The sequence below is a fragment of the Antennarius striatus genome, chromosome 9, assembly GCF_040054535.1.
Source record: "Antennarius striatus isolate MH-2024 chromosome 9, ASM4005453v1, whole genome shotgun sequence".
Lineage (NCBI taxonomy): Eukaryota > Metazoa > Chordata > Actinopteri > Lophiiformes > Antennariidae > Antennarius > Antennarius striatus.
Genome location: NC_090784.1, coordinates 6,762,582 through 6,783,120, shown reverse-complemented (window position 1 = coordinate 6,783,120; position 20,539 = coordinate 6,762,582). Strand labels below are relative to the sequence as shown.

At 40.9% G+C, this 20,539-nt stretch overlaps 1 long non-coding RNA gene across 2 annotated transcripts; it reads right to left on the bottom strand.

Moving 5' to 3' along the window:
- Positions 1-447: 447 nt before the first annotated feature.
- LOC137602058 (uncharacterized) lies at positions 448-20,176 on the bottom strand. 2 transcript variants are annotated; one of them, XR_011037126.1, is made up of 3 exons: positions 20,028-20,176; positions 11,618-11,695; positions 448-782 (listed from the first exon to the last, which is right to left on the bottom strand). It is a non-coding gene; the product is annotated as an uncharacterized lncRNA (long non-coding RNA). The 2 variants fall into 2 exon arrangements; XR_011037125.1 differs by lacking the exon at positions 20,028-20,176 and adding an exon at positions 14,566-15,075.
- Positions 20,177-20,539: the final 363 nt, after the last annotated feature.

Below are 20,539 nucleotides of genomic sequence, written 5' to 3'. Positions count from 1 at the left end.
AAATCCAAAGCCAAAGAAGTGGATGTAACAATGTGCTTTGTGGTGATCAGTGACGTCATTCCTTACATTGAAATATGTGGACAGAGGGTTTTTTTTTTCATCTTCTTCGTTGTTACCGTACCGTTTGTCATATTTTGACTGGATTATGGTTACACTGCTCCCAACCAGTTCAGGTGGTACTACGCTTCTTCCTTCCTCAAGCTTTTCTCTCTAGAAACCTGCATAAATTGGTAAAAAATAAATGTAGATTACAGAGGGAAAGCCGGGTCTACATCCATATACATCTTAAACATTGAGCATAAATGGGCCCTTGAGGCTGCAGTTGTCTTTTCTATTCAAATGAACAAGAATAAAATTTAAGTTTCATTTAGGACTAACACTTTATTTATATGAGCTCACTGCTTCTAACGCAAAAAAAGTGAAATGTGTATTTCACAATCAATGGGTTTTGAAATGCAGTGAAGTCCAGAAGACAAAACATCGATTTATCTTACTTCATAAAAATAATTCTGAAGAGCTACTTCTTTCACAAAGCATTAATTTGTTGTCTTCCACCCTTGAACTAGTCCACTGCTTTGCATAAGTGCACGATTTATCAGGGGAAGGAGGAAAGAATGCAAACAAATGCTACTATTTCAAACAAACAGAATTCTTGATTTCTTCAAATATTGAACAGTTGGTGGTGTTATCTGGCTCGGTGACCCGGCGCTCATAGCAGCCAGAGCGGAGTGGCACGGGTTGACCTCCTGTCTGCAGCGAGGCTGGCTGGAGGCTGAGGAGAGCTGAGAGAGAGGAGGCAAAGGGGAGAAGAGACAGGCAGTAAAGGACGAGGGCAAATAAAATACCAGACGCCTGCAGAAGAAACACACCAAACTCAACTAGCATGAACCTGATGCCATCCACCCTCCCCCCCCAACATCAAATATGTTGAGGCCATCTGTTTTTTTTTTTACACCAGTAAACAGCTTTGCTGTCAATAGCAACACGTCCAGGTGAAAACACTTGTTTAATATTTAACAAAAATAAATTACCGTAGTTGTATAAGTTAAAGGTCTTACATCCAGGATGATATGGACTCTCCCTCACACCAGTGGTGTTGCTACAGGCAGCACTGCTCAATTTAAATCCACCCTTACAAAAGGCCCCATTATTGTTCCCTCCAATGCATTTTTAGAACTGATGTGGAGGACAAACATGTTTTGGAAACATATTCCCTTCAGCCTTTCACCTCCTCCACCATCTGGTGTCAAAAGAAAGTCATAAGGCTTCATCTCTGTTTGTGCTGGAACACATCATCCTCTTCTAGTTTTGTGCTGTAACACAACCTCCCTCTGTGTGGTAAAGTAATAGAGCTGGCAGATACAATAGGATGCCTGTGTTGTCACAAAGGTAGACACTCAAGATGACACATTTCCTGAAGCACTGTGGAGTTGAACAACCTCTGCTAGACCACAAGGCGCACTGCTTTGGTGAGTCTTTTGCATTTATAGAATGTAGTCTCAAATTTAAACTGTCCGTTACAACTAGATTTTTTTCCCCCTTTCCATGAAAGGTGCACATTTTTTTTAAATAAAAATAGGCATTCTCCAATTCTCTAGTGGAGATACATCGGAACTGGCACGAGTAAAAACATGTTGCACAAATCATGTCGTGATGGAAGTAAACAGCATAGCTTTAGTCCTCTGGGAAGTTTTCAGTCATGGTGTGAGGTCAACCTTGTTCAAGTAATACTCACTGCTCTACCAATGTAGATGTAATTGAAACTATTAAACTTAATACATCAACATTATAACTTCAATAAACTTTAATGTTTCTTGGGTCACAATAGACGTAATCTTAGGTCAGTTATAAGCTATAGCATTGGATGTGTGTTTGCTGTAACTAGTAGAACACTCGTAGGAATGAGCATACCTCCACAAAGGCCAACCAGTAACTTTCATTAAATGAATCCTAATCTACATTCCAACAATGAATGGATGCCTGTTATGTTCTATTATGTTTGTTTCCTTGGATCCAGATCGGATCCTAAATTTGATGTTGTTCTTGAGCAATGTTCCACCCTTCTAATCTCATAGCGGTCGGCTTTATAATGTTCAAAAATGTAGAAAAGACTACAAGACCTGCCCCTTCAAAACTGAAATTCTTTGACTCTTTCGATCTTTAATAGTCTAGATTGATTGTCACATACATGGAACACTGTAGTGAAGTTTGTTCACTGGCTCTGACGCATCCCTAAGGAGCAGTGGGCAGGCCTTATGATGCCTGAGGAACAAATGTGGATTAAATGTCTTGCTCAAGGATACATCGGCATGTAGACTGGAGGAACTGGAACACAAACCACTGACCTTACTGTACATGGACTACTTCAACCACAGCCAATGAAAGATCATTAAGTAGTGTCTGTCGATGGAAAGTCAAACAAATAAAGAAGCAAACATACCAACAACACCTAACAACACGACTTCTTCAAGTGTTATGCTGTATACACCCTTTTAACTCAATGACAGGATACCTTTGGATTAGCACTGTGGAGCTCTTTTCTCAATATGCAAGCATGTGAGCTTTGTAGCAAGTTATTATGTTGACTGACAGTTGGTGGCACTAACATGCAAAGCAACGTGCCAACGAAGGAAAAGAAGAAGAAGAGTGTGTCATTGTTAATTATACATTTTTTTTGGGGGGGGGGGGGGTTAGTTGTTCAAAATGATCTTGCCAAGTCCACGAGTTGCCAAAAGTTTCATAAATGAAGTCAGATGTTACGGAGTCCAGCATAATGAAGCAGTGAGATGTTGTGTACTAAACTACGAACCATCGGGAAAAAAACGATGACATCCATCAGCCTCATGCAACAACAAAACGAGGGTTTCGCAACATTGTGCTAATTATAAGATATATTGTGTTTTGCATTGGTTTCATAATGTACTTTTAATACCATATGAGCAGGAGTTGGAGCGATAAAAACAAACAAACACAAGAGACAACAATTCAGTGTCAGTGTTTGAAAAGTTAACTGAAGTGATGCTTCACATTCAGCAGAGTTGAGGTCCCTCGCCTCGGCTGCCTTTATAATAGAAACAGACGAGGATGATTTACCTTCACAGTCATTGAGATGATCCACGCAGCAGATGTTTTACACTTTCTGACCATTTATTTGCAGAGCAGGAAAGGGAGGGGGGGTCTTGGGAGGGGTATAATTAGGATTTATGGAGTGAATCTGCAGAGTTGCAAAGGCGACTGATGATCCCTCCTGTAAGAAGTGTCTTTGTCTGCTAGGTGAGGGATAACGGACGGCGCCATGTTGACAAGGGCAAGGACGAGAATGTTGCTCACAGGGTCCCTCATGCGCTTAGCACAGATGAACACAGAGATATGCATCTGTGCACTGTATGCCAAACACACACACACACACACACACACACACACACACACACACACACACACACACACACACACACACACACACACACACAAGCATGCAAGCGCAGGAATTGTCAACTCGAGTACCTCTGCACCCAACTGTGTACATCCAAGAAAAACACACACAGATTCTGGTTTATTATCTGATAGCCATCTTGTCTCTGTTCAGGATATGGCAGCACCAGATCACAGGCTCAACATTGGACTAGAAAAGGAAGTCCTTTTTGTGTAAACGCACCACTTTTGTTGGATTATTATCTTCCGTGGCCAAGTTTGACGGCGTCACTCGAGCACTGCTCCAAAGTACCTCTGCTAAATTCGCCTAATGGGGAGTCAACCAGATGACTCACATTTGTATTTCTGTTTGTCTCTCTGAGCCTCTGGCCTGTAGCCTGAGGCTTGCCAGCGGCCATTAAATTGGTTATTTACAGTAAACAGTGCTATAATCCTGTCACAACCTCTCCCTCGTCCTTTCACAAAGCCTCAGCCAACGTTTGGTGGCGAGAGGAGCGAGTGTTAAATGAGTATTGGAGTGACGTTATCTGGATTCTTTCTCTCCTTTTTTTTCCCCTACTCCAATGGATGTGGAGCAGGGTTTGTTTGTCTAAATGTTAGCACTTTGGAAGTGCTCCACAGCTGTGGGCACCTAGATCACACTGGAGGTTTCACTGCCACACACACACACACACACACACACACACACACACACACACACACACACACACACACACACACACACACACACACACACACTGCTCACTCACACTCTGACAGGCAGCCATGTTGGCCTGGCAGCTCAACAACACAAAGCTTTTATCTGTCAGTGGTCAAGCCTGACTGAACCCCCGCTACATTATAGACATTCACACACACACTAACTCAGTCATACTCTCTCCCAAACTATCCTGCACACACACACACACGCACATACACACTCACACACACACACACATGCTTTGAAAAAGTGCCATTTCTATTTTTTTCTCTTTAAAACCTGGCTCAAATCTGCTCTTTTCCGGAAATTAGCCATCTGTGCTGCCCGTGAGTGACAGAATGTTCATATCAATCCTTCCAGGAGATGATGAGCACCCCGTCTGCACAGACAACACCCACACACCCAAAGCCACATACACACCCATGCAGCCACATTTCCAGGAGCGAGTCATTTGTGCGTTTGTTTCTACTATGGATAATGGCATGAAGTGAACCCTTTGAAACAGATTAATTTGGTTGTGATTCTCACGGCCAATTGTACATTCACACGCGATGTGACCACATGTCAGACGAGATTCAGAGTACACTGAGGATAAACACAGAGGAGACAAACACACAAACACATTTCCAAGATTCCTGCAGGACAAAGATGGCTGGTGGTTAATGAATTTTAGTTAACGCCATTAGATTGAAGGATGACTGCTGTCCGATTATGCCTTCCTGTGTGTGTGCTCTTTTTTTTTTTGCCATCTCTTTTCCTTCTTCCTCTCTGCCTCGTTTTTTTTTTTTTTTTACGCTTGAATTTCGACGAATGGCTTTCATCAGCAAAGCGCATCTCATTAGCGGCGATGATGCGCCGTATGTTGATCATCATCATCTGTGAGTGGACTGATGAGCGATGAATGTCAACCGTAATGGAGGCGACAACGCTACGTCCCGTAAAACCCGCCGCAACACACCCCTGCTAATTACACCATATAGCGCCGTTAGCGGCGGCAAAACGGCTGCAGAGGCACCACGACGAGCAGCAGTGGAAATGACAATCATAATGAACCATATCAGGTGCATCAGTTCACTAAATGCAAGCTGTGTCTGTTAAAAAATAACCAGAGTGGATTTTCTGGAGACAAAGCAGAGATTAGCAGTGAGGTATTATCACTGAGGTATTATCGGTCTGAATGGTGAAAGGTACGATTACATGTGAGGTACGCATACTTCACCTGAGTACTCTAGCTTCTTATAGTCTTATACTTTTACTTCATTTCAGAGGAAAATGTTCTTTAAGCTCCAGAACATTAATTTGACAGACTAAGTTGCTGATCAATAGTTATAATATCTATAATCTATAGTAGAGTTCATGCTAGCTTCAACTTTAGTGGAATACTAAAATGCGGCTGAACGCATCAGTAATAATGATCCAGCACCACATGGCAAGAACAATTTCTACAGCCAGTTGTCTGTGTAATGAAGACATGCCTATGTACGTTAGATTTTCTTGTAATTGACGTATTTTCACACTGTTGTGTTGCAACATTTAAGTAAAATACCTCCATACTTCTTTCACCACTGGGTGTTTGTGTCACTCTGAGTGGTATCTGAATTAAATCAAGAAAAATGTAATTACAGTTATTGTGAACCGTTCCGATGTAATTTACATCTGCAACAATGCCACAACATCCATTAATATACAGCTTTCGTGACAAAGACATATGGCAAGTACACAAGTCCTGACAAGTACCCAACCTTTATATTATGACAGCGTAGCATGCAACAGCTCTAAGAAATATTCTAAACATAATCCAGACCTTTACTGACAGCTTCATAGCACTAGAGCTCTCAGGAACCAGAAATGAGTCGTCCAACCCACCACCCAGCAGGCTGGGACTACACAGGTGTGTCTTTACGCGGGTGACATGGATACTGGATACTGAGATACCATCATTTTTTTAATTTGTTTGCTGGTGTCTTGTTTTTTTTATACTAATGGAAATTATAAGAAGCCAGGTTCAAAATAGTAGACGACTTTTTTGTCCTCTCACAACTCTGTGAGGTAGTCAGCTTTGAAGCAGAGACTTGAACAAAAACAGCATCTTGTCGAGCAAGTAAAGCTGTTCAAGTAAAACGTGTTCAAGTAAAACTCTAAATCTCCAAGTTATGTTACTTGCTTATGAGTTATAGAAATGGTAAATTCAGCATAGTGAATTTTGACAGTCTGTGATCTACATACAGAGATTTAAATAAATAAATGTATTTCGCTTCAGTTTATCAGAATTCAAAGCCTACGATCTCTTACCAAAGTCTGCATTTCTTTCTGCTTCTTTCACAGATGCTTATACTCTCGCAAAAGTCAGCTTTCCTCTTCACTGTTGTTTTGTCTAATCTGGAGTCACCAACTTTTCTGAGAGTGTTGGAAAGAGAGCCCGCACCTCCGCTCCAGTTTGGAGAGATTTATGAGTGGACCAAACCAGAGTCAGTGTATACTCAGAGAGAGTTTGGGAGGAGAGATTTACGATCCTCCTTGTGGGTCATAATTCAAAGTTCACGTTCACATATATCACATTTTGAATCACATAGATTATGAGGGAGAACAGATTTATCATACACACTGGTAGCACATGTGCAGGCTCTAAAAATCCAAGAAAAGCAAAAACAACACAGACTCACAAACTCACAGACCAGATGGTTTTTCATTCTGAAGTAATGTGATGCTAACATACAGCAAACCTGGTAATACGATGACTTTAAATTATCGGTGGCGATTGCCTTAATCTGTAAATCGCCGTACCTATCAGTCTTTTTTCCTGCTTAAATGTAAAAGCATCGGCATCATCAATGCATATCCTCATCTCTACCGACAGTCGTTTTGGATAATGTCCTATAAATAACTTGTTTGTGACATAAACATACCGATTCTAGCAGCAGTAACATCCATTTGGATAAAAAATTTGTAACCAGGATTGGTGTACTCTTTACTTTTCTATTTCCTATGATTTACTGTTTGGAGTGTGTTAAATGTTTCATGTGCCACAGAGGCTACTCTCCTGAAATCCGTTCAGCTCCGAACATCTATTTTTGTTCCTGTTTGTTAAATATTAACCACACATCCTTGCTATCTCATCCACTGTGTTTAGGTGCAAGTGTGCGTGTTGGTGAAGGACAGAAAGAGCGTGTGCAGCTTTTCTATCTGTTTGTGTGTCTATGTTTACATAGAGTGTTTGTTGGTGTGCGATTGACTTGCCATAGTGTGTTGGTTACAGTAATGCTGAGGAACCAGTGACCCATCCAGAGACCTTTCGGACCTCCTCAACCTCCTCTGACAAACAGCTTACAGTAAAGATGTTTGGGTTAAAGCTGCTTTAGGAATCACATTCAGACAAGACAGAAATAAAACTATAGATTTTTTTTAAAATGTTTAATATGCACAGAAAGTCAAGGAAAGTGATAAATAAATCGTCTTGGCTTTTCTGCTTCATTTCTGCTTGAAATCTCCTTCCAATTAAAAATAGTTTTGCATTGTCACATGAATTATATTTCTAAACAGAATGTAATGTTGAAGGAAGGGACAGGTTATAAAAGAATGGTCCAAATCAAAACACTGGAGCTGATTTTTAGTCTCTGGTATACGTCAAACCGTAAACATAGAACTTTTCATTAGAGTTACCCTGCCAAGCACCAAAACTGAAGTTTAAGCGTAAAAAATTATAATTAATTTGACTAATTAAATCTGATAATTCAATTAAGCCCGTTCAACTTCCCTCAAACTATTTTTCAACTTCCATACAACAAGCTCCTCATCCAGCATTCACTATCACACTTACCTCCCGTGGAGGTTTTGTTACGCTTTGCTCCTGTATGTGCCGACCACCTAACATCATTCACTCAGACACATAATAATGACGATAAGATCCGAGACAACATGCGCTATGCTTCAGCTCGCAGGCGTTTGGTTTCAGGTAGGAGGAAACAGCTAGAATCTCCATTCTGATGATGCAACATACTTTTTGTCTGAACCCTTTCACTGGCCTGCGCAAGACAATTAATGAGAGTGTTTTGTTTTCTGGAGGCTCAGTTCTTGTAAAAGTCAGTGTGATGAAGCTCTTGTTTTTTTGTTTTTTTAATCTTGACCTTGTTGGAGCCTCCATCACCCTTCCAAATTAATATTCAAAAGCCCTTAATTAAAAACCCGACACCCCATCCTCCTCTGGAGCAGGATAAACAAATCTGGGGCTGTGTTTGTTCCCTTCTGGCCCATCCTATACTCTATTTTAATGATTTCACTTCAACCCCTGAAAAAAAAAAGAAAAAAAGAAAAAGAAAAAGCGAGATGGCACGATGCAGCAGAATGTGACATGAAAAGATGAAGACAAGACATAGCTGGGGGTGAGTGAGGAGAGAAGTAGCGACGGCAGCGGCAGGGGGTGTACTGTATTCCAGAGTCGTAGTTAATTACAAAAAGCATTAATGTTTTATTAACCCCTTATCAGTAATTAATCATGGGTCTTTGATGTAAAGTTCAGCTTACAAAAGAACCAGGAAAAAATGTTCTCATCCATATTAGCCCATTAAGCTGGCTGGTACGGACCAGTCTTGCTAACTGCAGAGTGCAGGACAGCCTCCGCAGGCATTAAAGCATTTGTTTTGACAGCGCTGTTTGTTTTCTACTCCCAGAAGCCATTGCAGTGCACCTCCAACTCCCACTAGTCTCTCACCAAAGGAGCCAGTTTGCATTTCAAATATGATGGAGCTATTGCATATTGTGCACAAAATTCTACCTTTTCCCTCAATGTGTCCCTGGATTCTTGCATGTAACATATTATTCCTCACTGGGAGACAAAGTTTAATTTTTTTCCTTACAACATGTTTGTCTTCAGTGTAACGACTTGCCCTTTGTTAGCATTACGTAGATACAGTTCAAGACTGTTAATCGATTCCTATGGGAATATCATTTGAACCAGCTAAGATGTTAGAAGTGAATAACATGGTGGCGCAGTGGGTGTTGCCTCAGAGCAAGGTTCCGGGTTCGATTCCTTCCTATGCACAAGTTTGTATGTTCTCCACGTGTCTGTGTGGGTTCTCTCTGGCTTCCTCCCACCCCCATGAACAGGCAACTTAGGTGAATTGGTCAGTCTAAATTGCACATATGTGTGAGTGTGTGTGAGTGGTTGTCTCTGTGTGGCCCTGCACCGGCGACACATCGGGGGTGTACCCCACCTCTCACCCATAGGAAACTGGGATAGGCTACAGCGTAACTTGTGACCCGTAAAGTGGATAAGCGAATGAAGACTACTACTAGTAGTAGTAGTAGTAGTAGTAGTAGTAGTAGTAGTAGTAGTAGTAATAGTGGAAGTAGTAGTAGTAGTAATAATAACAATAACACCAACAATAAAAACAACAACAACAACAACAACAATAACAATAACAACAACAACAACAATAATAATAATAACAAAACACTGTAGTTTGAGAAAGGGTCACAGCCCTCAGTGGTGTATTACACCGTTACACCTCTATAGACGGATGGACTTCATTAATCCCTGAGGGGAAATCTTTGCAGCTCAAGCTAAGATGAGAAGGTTTAACACAATAAAACAAATAATTGACAGGACTAACATAAATCAAATAGCATCACAAAATAGACAGCATTGACAGGTTTACATACTGTATGCTTGTATGCAGCGTTAGAACAAATCAAGCTGATATATTTTGGCTTACAGGTGGCAAGCAAACCCTCAAGTGAAGCTCTCTTCAATCTAAATCCTAAATGTGAGGTGTATTGCTTTGTTGCACTTAATTTGTTGTTAGTGTTGTTTTGACTGTTACGACATTAATAAAAAATATGAATGCTAATGTGGAAATTTTTAAAACAAATGTTATAAATGAAAAGTCTTTCTTTTTATTCATTTTATTTATTCCCTAATTTAATAAACGGAAGTTTCAAGTGATAAGTCTTATGTACAGTACTGTATATTAACAAGCATGATGCTGGAGAAATATAGGGATTCAGTATTTCAAGAGGTAATCATGAAATTAAATTGAATGTTATTAATATGGTGCAGTTTATTTAAAATATACCTGTAGTCATATAAATACCCCACTGCAGTAGGATAGGTTTTAAGGCTATAATTTCACCCATGATAAACCTAATGAACATCTGCAGATATGTCTTACTTGAAAGTATATATTTAAATACTGTTTTTATTGAATTGACTGTCATGTCACCCACTGAGAGACGTATGGCTGACAGTAGCGTCCCCCTACACCCCCAGCCCACCCCTCCTGGCTCTGTCAGGGAGCTGTCTGGGGTGATCCAGAGGCCAAAGGGTGAAAAAGAGGCCAGCTGGACTATGAGAGGGCGATCATGAGGTCAGTAGACCCTATTAACATTGGTGTGTGTTTGTGAGTGTGAGTGCCTGTGGGAGTGTTGGGGTGTTGGACTGATATTGGGGGTGAGAGTCAGGTCAGGTTGCATTGTACATTGAAGCTATGGTGTGCTATTAGGGTCAAACAGTGGTCACCGGGGCTCAGAATGAGGGACCTCTTTGCCGGACACTTTGTGTATCGTCCTCTAATGTAAACATGTGCTCAGACAAACACAGAATACACACGGTGTCATCGTCACCTGTGTTTGTCGGTTAGCCGCTGACAGATTTACGGCTGCATTATTAGCACACAGTGATGTCATCTGTCCTGTTTGCTTCCTTTCGCTCCATCCAAACACGGAAACCACAATACAAGTTTTTCACGCACATCCTCACATCCAGGCATGCTTGCTGCACCGCAAAAGTGCGACAAGACACCGGAGGCCATGTTACCATTGTTGATGCTTTTGTTTTTATTGTTTCTGCCCGTGTTGATTAAATTAGGAAATCCTTTAAGTCGGCAGAAAAGAGGGGAGCATTGTTTTATTATTAAAGAGGAAAGAGACACCCCGGCAACATTGTGCCGGTTAATGAGAAGTACAGCAGAGTGCTTCAGGACTTGGAGATTTCAATAACATGGCAGAGTAGCAGACCCCCCACCCACCCCCCACCCCCCTGTGAGAAGGATAATACAACATCCCCCCCTCCGTCTGGTTGCTCCTTCCTTGTTTTCCTGGCTGGCAGAGCAGACTGTAGGTGTTGTCTGAGAGACAAATGTAGTTCAACAGCCTTTAGGTTTTCTTGTTGTTTTCTCCTTTTTTTTTTACAGGGTTCAGAAGATCAGTTCTCTAACAGTACGTGTTTGAGAAAACAGATACTCATACTTGTAGGTGTTTAAATTACATTTTGGGGTAACTTTCAGCGTTTCAAGTTTGACGACCCCATCACTAATTCTTTTTAAATGTTAAAATCAGAACCAATTTTATAAAGACTTTATAAGGTAAGAGTTAGAATTCAAATGAAAGAATAACATGCGTTTGAGATATTACACCAGAGTTCCTATCAGACAAACAGTGCAGCAATGATTCAGTAAGAAATACATTTTCAAGTAAAACTTTTTTTTTCACCTGGGGCGTTGACTGTTAAGAACTTGAAGAGCCGTGTTTTGACTGCAGACTTCAGCTTTTCAGCATCCATATTGGTATCTGATGAGAGACAGATCTCTGTCAGTTTTCACTGCAGGCAAACGCAGATCAGAATATCAGCGCCAGGGAGAAATCCAAGAAGACATACCGAGAAAAACGGGCATCTAGTGTGTTTTGCTTTTCCCTATCACACAGATTGTAGCGTAGGTGGGTGCCATCAATGGGCCAAGGTCACATATAGCCCATGTATTTTGTGCAAGTGGGTATGTGTTTTTGCTTTTGCTATACACAGCGACTGTGTGTGTGTGTGTGTGTGTGTTACATTGTGTGTGATTTGGCGGGGTGTGTGAGACTGCATCTGTTGTGCTGAGGGTCATGCCAATCTGTGGCTTCACCAGACACACTCTAAATGCAATCCCTCCTACATGACTGCTGTTTTTCCGTACAGACGAAAGACGACACATAATGTTTACATGTACACACTGTGAGTCTTTAACCAGGCAGGGCAGTAAACAGACAGCAATCATAAGAAAAAAAAGGCTTGATCCTTCATTGTGTTTAATCAGCTGAAGCAACCAAAGGAACTGAACACATATGATTACAGTTGTCTGTCAAAGGTAGCAACGTATTACCTTCATTCAGAGTGCCTTTTAATTTCCCAACACGCACTTCTCCTAAATGTTGACTGTATTTGCATCACTAAGTATAATTATATAGCTTGAGAACAGTGTGCTTATACACACACACCGCTACAACACACTGAGTGTTTTCAAACAGCAGTCGTGGTTAGATCACAGTAGGCCTCATGTACTTCTCAACTTATGTTGTCTCAATTTATGTCTGAACTGTGCAAATAGTTAGACTTGTTGGCAGCACTGCTAATTATGCTCAATCCACAATGCTAATAAGTCATGATTACTATCAAGCATATCAGCACCAGTTCTTTTCAATAATTGGGCCACTTATTGAGCCACTTAGTATTGTGATTTATCTGAGGGTGCTAGACCCAAGGATCTTCAGATTGTGTGGGTTTTTTTTAACAGTAATAGTAGTATAACTATTACTATTATTACTATACTGTTTAATCTGTGCAGTCAGTGTGAAGCTAGAACCAGCAGCTGGATAACATAATTTGGTTTATTACAGTAATGCAGCGGGTCTTTTTAGAAGTCAGTGTTTTTCTGAATTAAATAAAGATAACTTAGTAGCTAAGACATTTTGAGTGAGATGTTAAACAGACTTTAACACATTTGTTTGGTAGCTTTGGATGTATCTGTCTACATCCACAGCTCTGTGGTGGTTTTCGTTACCTTGAACTAAAATAGTCTGATGGTTTCTGCCTGTTTCCAGTCAATACAAAGCCGATCAGCTGCCGACAGCCATCAGGCCTCACATTAAAAGAGGCTTCATGAGGAGATTTCACCTGGATACACACAATTTACAGTGGAATCTGCTCCAAATATTTGGTCAGTCTGAGACATTTCCAGGTCCAGCCTCAAATCTCTTGACCTGCTGCATGGACCTATCAGGTCAGTTCAGTCATTTTAAACATCTTTCGTATTTAGGAGTCATCGTAAGGATGATTACATTCATATTTGTGTATTTGTTTTAGCCATCAGTCAGCTGGGATAGGCTCCGGCTCCCCGTGACCCAACACAGCGGATGAAGCGGTAAACGATGAATGAATGAATGAATGTTTCTCAGTTTTTGTGAGCTATGATAACCAATGAGAGAGACATCTCAGAGCAGCTGGTGGTGCTGCCAAGCAACGATAAACAGTCTGGCCCTGGAGACTAATATTATGCAGAATACCGCTGTTGACAGGTATTAAAACATGCAGTTAAAATCTCACCTCTGCTTCACAGTGAAGGATAGCCTGTGTTGACCACATCTTCCAAGTGATTTCCTCATTCTGTTTTCTGTTATCTGGCTTCAAAATAGGCCGATCGCTACGGCAACGTCATCAGTCATTTTGTTTATGCTACACAGCTGCTTCAGGAAAGATCATGTGAGGCGGGGCATTCTTTTCTCTCCTGGGCAGGAGAATCTTAATGAAATCCCGTAGTGTGTGCTGCCCCATTATTTTTGATTCTTATTCAGGTTTGACATTTGAGAGACGATAAATGGTGGACATTCTTGTCTGGATTTTAATGTGAATTTTGTATAAATTGTTGTATGTCAAACTACGGATGATGGACTTCAATAGGGAAGGTTAACATCAGCTCAGCTAATCAAAGGAATAGTCAACCACCATCATGGAGGTGTGGCTGGATCACCAAACACCAAACTATTCAATGTTTAAAAGAACTTATTCCATATTACTTTCTCTTAATACCTTGCTTCCTCATTCCATAGTGAGTTTATCAGTGTAACCCCATGCTAAAGGTCAGACAGGAGCCCTTTCTGGGACCTATGACCCCACCATGACCCTCTGACCTGAGATTCATCAGGGCAGTGTTACTCCTGAGTTCACAAAGGTCATCTTCATTGTAAAGACAAGGATAGCGTATTATTCCTAGAATGCCTGTCCTGCTATCAAAGCATTCCGGCCAAATCTCCACATTTGGGCTTAAAAAATGTTTAAAACAGAATAAAACAAGAGAAAAATCAAACCATTGAAAATTTTCCCCATGTCAGCAGTTACACCATTCTTCAAAGAAACGAAATGTGAAGCGTTGACTTCTCATGATGAATTGTCTCTTTCTGAACCACTGCTTTGGTGTTTGCATGTTTCGCTTTGTGTTCAGCGAACATTAAGATATTCCATTTACATAAAATAGATAAATGTCACACATTCCGACTGTAATACAAATGCATGGTGCTTCCCTTGCGTTTCAGGGTGACAAATCTACAAAAGCCACCCCTTGACCTTTTGACCAGGCTGGACGTTATTGGTAATAATGATACTGATGGCCTGACGGAAAACTTACCCACTGGCCATCTGGAGCAGCTGTCATGGTGGCTGATTGAGCAGGAGACCCACTACTGGCCACGCATTGATTTTTTTTTTTTTATTCAGAGCCCAGCTTCACTCTGAGTCTCCCCATAGTCAGATCCTTTGGCATTGTCCTCACCGTGAACTTTGACCCGAGAGACAGGTCACTTGAGGTCACTGTCAAAGCTCCGATTGCCCATCTCCACTCCTGCAATGTTTTACATTCCGTACAGACATACAGACTCCACTCAGCATCCACTTCCACTCAGTTTATTCACACAAGATGGATACGTAGGACTACAAGACTTGTAGTCTGACGTATCATAGCTAAAGATGAGATACTAGCTTAGGTAACACACATGCTGACATTAGTATAATTATTAGTTTGTTCAAAGTTGATGATAAAGAAGCACCAGTATGGACAGAAATAGACGTGCATGTTGTGGTGAATGTAAGTCATTACATCTAATCAGCCACAGTTTGATTATATGGTGCTTGAGGTTTAGTCATGTTTAGTACTTATCATGTTAACATGTCATGTCATGCTTAGTTTAGTTCTTACACTAATCCTGCATTATATTTGTGAGGAAAATATTATTACAAGATAAATTAAGATTTTACATGTGCATGTAACGTTTAATAGAATGTTTAATAGAAATGCATATCCAGTAGTGCATTATCACAATGTTAAACTAGTGCTGCACACACACACGCACACACACACACACACACACACACACACACACACACACACACACACACACACACACATACAGTATATATATATACAGTATATATATACAGTATATATATACAGTATATATATATATATATATATATATATATATATATATATATATATATACACACACTATATATATATATAAATATACACACACACACACACACACACACACACACACACACACACACACACACACACACACACACACACACAGGGGATCAGTAAAGTGGATTTAATCTTTATCATAATATTTTTTTTTTTAATTTAAGTATTTTCAAAAATAACAGTTGTAAAAGCAGTACATTTTTTGCCAACGCTGTTCTTCTTGATAATTAAAATGTAACTATAATGAAATTTGTGCACCTGTTTGTGTGTGCATGTGTGCGTGCCTGCGTGTGCATGTGTGTTTATGCTATCATCACCTCACCTTTTCTACTATAACACTGTTCTTGAAATCCTGTCTGTTATATAAGAAGACTGATATGATCTGTGAATGTTTAATGTGAACCAGAGCAGAGCAGGTCCATTCCACACCCACCCCACCCATCACAGACACACACACACGCACGCACGCACGCACGCACGCACACACACACACACACACACACACACACACACCCTCCAAACCTCCTTCACCACATAAACAGACACCTACACATACCACCACCACTGTATCGTGATCCATATAATCCGAAGGCTTGGGGAGTGAATGATAGCTATTGTTGTGTTGGAAAGCTTTTGTCACCTGACAAAGAGCTCTGGCTTTGGCCCTCATCCCTTTGCATCATCCTCTTCCTCTTCCTCATCTTCTCTCTCTCTCTCTCTCTCTCACGGGGATATGTTGGGGTCTCAGTGGCCCATCATGGTGACTGATGGAGGCTCAAGGATGAATAGAAAAAAAGAGGTTGGGGTGACCTTTGACTCATAGGCTACTCAAAAACATCTTAATCACAGAGCGCTTAGCAAGCTGTTTAAGGCATATACAAATATACACACCAAAACTCCTGCATTTTATTTTGTAATTTAAGAAAATAGTTGAATGGAATAAAGTTGAGCCATTAAAAATAGCTGCTTTAAGGTATTTTGCCATAATGCTGTAGCTTAGCTTGCTAAATTTCTTTGAGACGTAGCTTAATTAAATGTAAAGTAAGCGATATCTTAGCTCACTACATTGAAAATGATTCATTGACCTTGGCAACTATCGGCATTGGTGCATTAAAATGGGTTAAATACAGTTCATTTGGAAGACACAAGTGAATGAAGCAAAGATAAGTAAAGATCAGTAAAGATAAGTGTTTATTGCTCAGACAGTCTTTGGCACTTGGGGAGATTGTGATCGAAAGATATCTGGCCTGAGCAGTAGGATAGTCAATCTCCCTAAGGAGCTTCTACACTGGTAGTGGTGGTGGTGGCCGATTACACTGTGGAGTCTAATGAATCAAGTGGACACAGAATGAATTATTTAATTGGAAAAAAAAATCATAAAACTAATCACCCTAAAAATGGGTGTCTTTGCTATTGGAAATGTTTGATGTCTCAGTTGACACTATCAGACCATAACAGCAGGAAATAAAGAAATAACAATCAATTTATTTAATATGAAATCGAACAAGCAACTATAAATAAATAAACTCTGGCTGAGGGATAGTGTACAAAGTAGGCATCCAGACTGAACTTTTGCTAGATTTAGAAAAAGAAAGAAAAGAAGACAATCACTTAGAGAATTACAAGCTGTCTTGAATAACACGTTGGGGTACTGACATCATAGACGGGGCTGTTACCAGCCTCAGTCATATTTCTGCTGCTCTGACACTTTCATATTTGCTAATATTGCTTGTTTATTGTCATGATAATTAGGTCACAGTGTTTGTGTCACCAGGAGAAATTTAGCATTTTGGCCTGGCACCCCCCGTCAGCAAGCCACTCGCTAGTAGAACGGATTCTAACAGCAATGAGCTGAGCTGCTAATATATGAGATTCTGCATACATGAATTTCATATTTAGCTCTGAAATAAGTTTCTCAATATGTTCCTGTGATCACAAAATCATGTGATTTTTTTAAATGAATTTACTTGTAGCCGTCAGGATTTCAAATGTAATGAGTGGGAGTGACTGAACACTACTGATAAGCTTAAAGCTTTAAAATGTGGGGACAATACATACTGACAGATAAATGCTTAACATTTCTGCTTTATTTAAGGCGCATACACACTTCTTCCTTTTCTTCGTCTTTTTTTTTTTTTTTTTTTTTGCATACATGCCATTTATTTCAATGCCCTCTTACTGCACTGTGGGAATAGCAGCAGCACTTGCGCCATGTGTGAGACAAAGAGAAAGGTCTGTTTCAACACCATCAATCCCACAATCCCACACAGTGATGAGCGAGAGAGAGTCACCATCTGTGGATGTGTTTCTTATCACTTTGCCTAAAAGTAAAACTGCACCCAGTAAAAAGTTAAAGTGTGAAATGTCTCAGTGTGGCTTCGTCTAGGTGTTTCAGAGATACCTCCCACTATATTCCATATTATCATTTTTGAATAGCATGACATTTACAGTTGACACTCACATACAACTTTGTGTTAAAAGAACTGCATTTCAGAAACACAAAATATTTTCATTTTCAATGCATCTGTGCTCACTGTTGTTGTCTTTTTGTACCCTCAGTCCTTCTGTTTCTCTCCTCTCTCCCGTTGCCGGTCCCTGGCTGCAGCGCAGCAGCCATTAGCTTTACAAATCCAGCCTTTGATCTCTGATTTGGGCGGCTGCCTAGGAGAGGAGGGCTACTGGCTTCGTGTGTGTCTGTGCGCGTGCGTCTAGCCGTCTATGTAGGCCATTTGAGGGCTAGCTGGCACTGCAGAGGAGGAGGGTTCACGACCGGTCCACTTCTGCCGAGGTATTACAGAGGGAGTCGATTTCCAGGGAAGAGGCCGTGATGATAATGCCAGTTCATTTGCATTTGTACTGAGCGAATAAGCTGCCTAATGGTTTAAATATAACTCACTTACTGCTCACTCCAAACTCCACTCCTCTTCTCCCTCAATTGCTGTTTCTCCGACGCCCCCATCCTACCTTTCCTCCTCCCTTCACTTATCTCACCCTTCAGAGTCTCTCGTCTCAACTTATCCTCGCCTCATCTCTTTGGAGAATAACTCCATGGTCGTGTGCCCTAATATTACATTATTGAAAAGAAATCTCTTTCAGATTTTAACGGGCAGGGACTCCACACAGGTACCACAGTTATATTGTTATCAGAAATATAAAGCGTATCAGTCAGGATTCATTTATGTTTTTCGAATATTGGCACCAGCATCAGTGCTTTCAGGTAGATGATGGACAGTTATAAATTACACTTTTGTTTCCAAAAGATTATGTTAATAAAATGGAAATTCAAAAAAGATGTCATCCACTGAGTTCAGTTCAGTTCACAGAAATAAATAAACATCATCAGAACATGTTTGTGAAAACTATTTCCCTATCCTATTGTGCTTTAGACCCACCTTAACCTTGAAAAGTTTGCTGACTCTCAAATCCTTCTGTTTCCATCCACCTTTTCTAATGCAATGCATCAAATGAGCACAAAAATACAAAGATGAATAATGGTTAGACCCTAGGCCAAATCTCTCCACTCATCCATTCTTCTGTCCATCCAAGTGCTCACTTCTTCTCTTTTCCCCACTCCTGAGAGGTAATGAATGGCTTCCATCACCACGGCAAATTCACCTGTTTCTGCTTCAACTTTCTTCCGCCGCATTAAGTGGGGATTTATGGAGGCGGCTTCCCATTGAACAAAACCATTTCTCTTCCAGTTTGGTTTAACAACACTCTTTATTCCCCGCAGATTTAAGGATAGGAGGCTGGGGGCGGTTGGGAGAGGGAGAGGGGGCAACACCATTAAGGGCTGCGGCCTTAACAATTTCACTCACACTTACATTGGGAAGGCAAACAGCCCTGAGCAGTCTGCTCCTAAAGAGACCTCTGTGAATAGATAGCTGCTTGGTGGATCAAGTGGAGTTCTAACACATGCAGAAGGACTGTCCCATTTCTGTTTCTTTTACGTGATGGGAGCAGCTGGATTCAAATGGGACTTAAAGTCAGGGCGGTTTTATTCCTCACCTAAGAATAGAAATGTATAAATGAAATCAGAAGCAGGTCTGGTACTCGGGGGCACACCTGATGTAACAGCAGGCTACAGAGACGTGTGTCCCTGGTTGTGAATCTATTACTGAATCTTTTATTGAAATTGAGCCAGCATGCAAGAGGACCTTCAACATCATAACCTACAAAACTGATCATTTATCATTATTCAGGGGCACTCCGTTTTGGCGGATCTTTTAACAGCCAGTGACTGTCATATGTGGCTGCATTAGTGCCTCATTACTTTGGTGATACAGAGAAGATTCCTTAATGCTTCTCGACAGGCCATGATGTAATTACACAATGTTTGTTGCAAGTCAACACGATAATTTATGTTTCCAAGGGATCTGTCATGTGCCCGAGACACCAGGCGCATAAATGATTTAACCCCTCATAAATGTCCTGATTGAAAACATGCTGTTGCTCAACCCAGCTCGGCTATCTTGTCATCACGGCACCTTGTGGCCTCAAAAACACACAACCAAAAAATAAGAGAAAGAAAAATTCCCTCTGAAAATTCATCAAAATGTTTGACGCTATAGGGCAGAATTATGCATGAAACCATAAGAAAAGCTTACCTTTCACTTCTCCCTTCCGCTGTGTTGTGGGAGAGAGAGATTGAGAGCATAATGTGGAGAGAGAGAGAGAGAGTGAGGGGGATAGAGAAAGAGAGATTGTTTGCGATTCCCTAGAGGCTGCCATTGTCGAATTTACCCATTCCCACCCTCTGAGCTCGACCTAACAAGACTACTCAACATCTGCATGGGGCTGCAGAGTTTATGTACATGGTGGAGAGTGTGTGTTTGCGTAAGGTGAGTATGTGTGTCTGTGTGTGTGTGTGCGCACTTACATACTTGTGTATGTGTGTGTGTTTGGGGGCGTTGATTTTTGTTTTTGGCTATCTGTTTTGGAGTCTGTGCAGTGGGCAGTGTATATTAAAGGCAGAGCGAGGTGTTCCTGCATAGCCGCCGGCTCTGCTGCACCTCGCTTGCATTCTGTGACCCCAGCCTTCGGGTGTGTATGTGTTTTCTTTGTCTTTGTACACACTCTCTAAGATGTTCATGCTCTCCTCCTCTTTTCTCCTCTTTTT